We start from the raw sequence: 5,457 nt of genomic DNA, 5'->3' as shown, positions 1-5,457 counted from the left end.
CTGGCTGCCGGCCGCCATCTTGGCTGCCAGTTAATTTGCATATCTCGCTGATTAGCCAATGGGAAGGGTAGTGGTCGTACGCCAATTACCATGTTTCTCTTTTATTAGTGTAGATAGACTAACGGCCCGGTGCACAAAATTCATGCACTGGAGGGAGGGTGGGGGGAGGTGTCCCTCAGCCCAGCCTGTGCCTTCTTGCAGTCCAGGACCCCTTGGGGGATGTAGCTGTGCACCAAGCGTCAGGTGGCCAGGGAGGAGCCCGAATCGGGGCCAGGCGCCATGCCACTTGCGCTCATCCCAGCCTGCTAATGTGGAGTCAGAAGAGGCTCCAGCTGTGGCAGCTGTGCTCACCAGCCATGAGCCCGGATTCTGGCTGAGCAGCACTCCCCCTGTGGGAGCGCACTGACCACCAGGGGGCAGCTCTTGTGTTGAGTGTCACCCGCCCGGTGGTCAGTTCACATCATAGTGATAGTGATTGGTTCTTCTTGTTGTTCTGCTGTTATGGTTGCTTAGGCTTTTATTATATAGATCCCAAATTTGTAAGGGTGAGCCTTTAGGCAATGTAACCACATATTATTTACACTTACAAGATTAATTAAAAGTCCTTGTTTTGGATCCTAAACCCTTTGTCTGATTTTTCTATATAATTTTCCATCCTGAGCCCTGACATTTTTTCTGCAAGATGCCAGATTGAACAGTAATTTCATTTCTTCCTTTCTTTTTTTTTTTTTGTTAATCCTCACTTGAGGCTATTTTTCCATTGATTTTTAGGGAGGGTAGAAGAGAGAAAAACATCGTGAGAGAAACATTGATTGGTTGCCTCCTGCACATGCCCTGACCAGAGCCCAGGTGGGGGAGGAGCCTGCAACCAAGGTATGTGCCCTTGACCAGAATTGAACCCAGGATCCTTTGGTCTGCAGGCCAATGCTCTATCTACTAAGTCAAACTGATGAGGGCTACAGTTGTTCATTTCTCTGAGTGTTTATTCCCACTCTTCCCACTTTTTGGTTATACAAATTCATTCAAAACCCAATGTAAAAAGTGCTTCCCTTTCCTGCTCAATTTTTAGCTAAATTAAGTAATTTCAAAGTGTTCTAGTTCTCTTACATTACACTCTTATTATATTTATTACTAGATACTTTACTACCCAATACTGTTGCTTAACTATTAATATGTGCACCAGATTTTGTAAACTCTTGGAAGGAAGGGACCACTCCTCAATTCTCTACAACTCCCTTAGTGCTCTTACATTAAGAGGAATTTAAATATCTGGTTAAAACCATCCTTTCCCTGGGGTTGTACTACTATCCAATCAATGTCTAGTGAAGGCAGTACTGCTAACACCTAAACAACACATTCGCATCAGGTGGGGCTCTGCTTTACCTTGGTGCAATTTTTGGAAAAATAAAAAAAATAATAAAAAATCTGGTTTAAATAAAAAAATAAATAAATAAATAAATGTAGTTGGTTGAATTTTAACAAATCTTCTTGGCCAAACAGTCTATGTATATAGGGACCATTAAAATTTTGTAATGTGACATATTAAGGGTGGAGAAGATAATCTTTTTTTTAACCCACTGAAATGTACTTTGCAACTTTCAAAACAAAAGAGAAACAATGAATCAAGTGGCTCTCTTGGAAAACAATACATAGTTAAAAGTTAAATGGGGTGTGTGACAAACATTAGTGAAAAGCAAACTTTGAGGCTACTCACATACTGACTGGTTAATTTTAAGAACTAGATTTATGTGTGGGAATTGAGGAAAATATGGTAATTTCTCAACCTTGACAGAATTTCAAGGAAAATAAGTACAGCAGCAGTTTCATGTAGTATTAATAACATAAATTTTTAAAAATCCATGGCTTTTATGTTATGCAGGTCAATAACATAAAATATTAAGAAGAGAAATTGCAGAATACATCTTCTCTTCCCCCATTTTAATTTAGACCCAAAAAAGTGTCAAGAAGGAGGGGCAAGCAAAATTTGGCAAAAAAATTTCCTTTGCTAAAATAGGTAGAATGTGAAATTTACTATCTCCAGCATGCAGTCATACTAATTATGAAAACTTGGAAAATTATTTCCCCTGAGCATTACCTAAACTTTTCAAATTTAAATGACTTATTATTCCCTTAATACCTAAAGTAATTATCACTAATTAACAAGAAAGCCATCTTTTTCTTGTGATTTGAAGTGTCCTATAAATTAACGTAGATATCCTACAATATGCAAAAGACAAATGTCTAGTTTTTTAGGGAAAATGTTCAAGCATTTTCAAAATCCTTACCACTATAAGTAAAGCTAAGCAAAACACGCAAATAAAGGAATCAACATGTATCAAATAGATGAAACAAAAATATACACAGAAATATTTTAACTACATAATTTAAATACTCTGTGGCTCCCGAATAGTTTTAATTTGATTTTTGTTTCTTATACTAATACGGCACTAAGAATAGTTAATATGGTACTAAGGTCTAGCAAAAATCGTACTTCCTCAGTAAAGCGTTCTGATACCCCAACCTGAAGTGCTACTACCTACTTTGAACTCATTGAAATTACCATACATAAAGTTAAATTATTCCTCTAAATCAAGCGTGGGGAACCTTGGGCCATTTGGATATTTATATCATCATTCGTGGATCAGACAAAACTATCAACTTAAAAATTAGCCTGCTATATTTGGTCAAACATTTAATTAACTCACCCCTAATGCTTTGGCAGGGCCAGACCAAATGATTTCAAGTGCCTTATAGGGCCAGACTTTCCCCACCCCTGCTCTAAATATTCACCAATAATTAACTAATTAATTAGACACAAGCATAGACTGGAATTATACAATGTAAAACAGAAAGCTGTAGATTTTACATGGGTGGCTATGGAATGACCTCAAAGACACTATTTTGGGGTGAAAAACAAAATACAGTGTATAGTACGTCCTCATCTTTAATTTTTTAAAATATATTTTTATTGATTTCAGAGAGGAAGGGAGTAGGTTAAAGAGAGAAAAACATCAATGACGAGAGAATCATTCATCGTCTGCCTCCTGCACGATCATGGATAGAGCCAGCAACCTGGGCATATGCCCTGACCAAGAAATCAAACTGTGACCTTCTGGTTCATAGGTCGACGCTCAACCACTGAGCGACCACAGCTGGACTTTAAATTTTTTTTTAAAAGAAGAGCAAACTATTTCTGGAAATATGCATACAAAACTATTAGGTGATTATCTTTGTGGAAGGTGACTGGAGATCTAGTGTGGGAAGGAGATCAAGTTTTTGTTGTACAGCCTTTCTTGGTGTTTGAATTTTTAAAAGTCATTTCAATGCACTACATTTTAAAAATGGAGAAAAGAAAATAAAGCAAGTTTATAAGTTAATGGTACACAACCTTTTGGCATGTCTTCAACTATCACCCTGAAGTGATATTTAAATCTTCCCTCATTGTTTTATATACCACTAGCTTTCTCCTGTACCTTATATCCCCTGCTAACATCTAAACCAGTGGTTCTCAACCTTCCTAATGCCGCGACCCTTTAATACAGTTTCTCATGTTGTGGTGACCCCCAATTTCATTGTTACAAACTGAACATAATTAACGCATAGTGATTAATCACAAAAACAATATGTAATTATATATGTGTTTTCCGATGGTTAGGTGACTCCTGTGAAAGGGTCATTCAACCCCCAAAGGGGTCGCGGACTCACAGGTCGAGAATCGCTGATCTAAACCTAGTCCTTGCATTAAATGCTTTTTAAAAGTACAGAATTAAATTATATCAAAAGGTCAAATATCTGTGTCAATTAGGACAATAATATGCTACCCTCTTTAACCTAGTAAAAGTGAAATGTTTTAGTAATTGCTTATAATTCCTGCTAAGGAAGTAGAAATTTTCTTGACCTTGCAAGCTCAGTGTGAATTTAAATATGGTTGAAGAGCGTTTACCTGGACCTGTCTAGATTAACTTCACTTCTTAATAAAACTATATTATCTTTCATGAAAAGATAATAGTGATTAAAAATAAACCTCAATATATTTTTTCAATCTGTTCACTGTTTCTCAAAAGGGCACTGTGGGTATTTAGGGAGAGGGATAAATTTCACTGAAGTGGAACTGTCCTGTTCACTTCAGAAAATTTAGCATCCACGACCCCGAGTCACTGCAATGACCAAACTGACCCCACATATTTGAAAATGACCTCAAAGAAAGAAATACAGAGGGAAAAGTACTAAGCCCAGTTGAGAAGCACTGCTTATACAAACTAAACGATAAAAAATTTAGGGATACCCACACACACATTTCCACAACTGCAACTCAACCTCTTAAAACAATGATCAGCCACCAGAAGATAAACAACCAGTAAAAGTCATAACTCATGTATTAATCAACCAGTCACCCAGTCCAGTATATAATACTATCAACAAACATCATACCTCTCCAAAACATCCTTCTTTGACTAATACAATGGCTGAACTTTTCAAAGGAATATTTATTTTAAAATCATTTTAGAAAAATTCTTCTGTTGGAATGCTGTTTAAATTCCCCCCCAAAATAACCTTCCATCCGCTGTACTGCACTCATTTCAGAAATAAAAGACTGCCCTAGCTGGTTTGGCTCAATGGATAGAGCGTAGGCCTGTGGACTAAAGGGTCCCAGGTTCGATTCTGGCCAAGGGCACATGCCTTGGTTGCAGGTTTGATCCCCCCAGTAGGGGGCGTGCAGGAGGCAGCCAATCAATAATTCTCTCTTATCATTGATGTTTCTATCTCTCTCTTTTCCTCTCTGAAATCAATAAAAAAAAATGTATTAAAAATAAAAGATATAAATTAGTTTACTATCATTATTTGTCTACTTTGCTCCAGAGAGTGTAGGCTCCTTGAAGCCAGGGGGACACCATGATCATGCCTGCCTGGCTCATAGTGTAGGTATTCAATAACAACAATGGGTGGGTGAGTGAATACTGGCCCAGTCTAACACAATAAATAGTTGAAGAAGTTCCAACTACAATCAATTTTTAAATATAGTAATGATCCTGAAACAAGTTAAGAAATTACTTTAAGAAAACTAATAAGTCAATTACATTATCCAGATTAAAACTAGCTTGTAAAGATATAAGGAATTTAAGGATTTTTGATTGCCACTTCAAATATGCCCATCCTGTACCACCTTCCCCTCCTCCCAATTAAGCTTTAAGCAAATCTATAATAATAAAAGCATAATATGCTAATTAGGCAGGACAGCCGAACGAAGCTGAGGCAAGCCACTGCAGCTGCAAGGGCCAAGCCCCTTGCACAAATTTTGTGCATTGGGCCTCTAATCTATAATAATCCTATCTAATAAAAGAGAAACATGGTAATTGGCGTACGACCGCTACCCTTCCCATTCACTAATCAGCGAGGTATGCAAATTAACTGGCAGCCAAGATGGCGGCCGGCAGCCAGGCAGCTTGAAACTAACAT

The sequence above is a fragment of the Myotis davidii genome, unplaced genomic scaffold (assembly GCF_000327345.1).
Source record: "Myotis davidii unplaced genomic scaffold, ASM32734v1 scaffold185, whole genome shotgun sequence".
NCBI classification, from domain to species: domain Eukaryota; kingdom Metazoa; phylum Chordata; class Mammalia; order Chiroptera; family Vespertilionidae; genus Myotis; species Myotis davidii.
Note: the sequence above shows the minus strand (reverse complement) of the source record.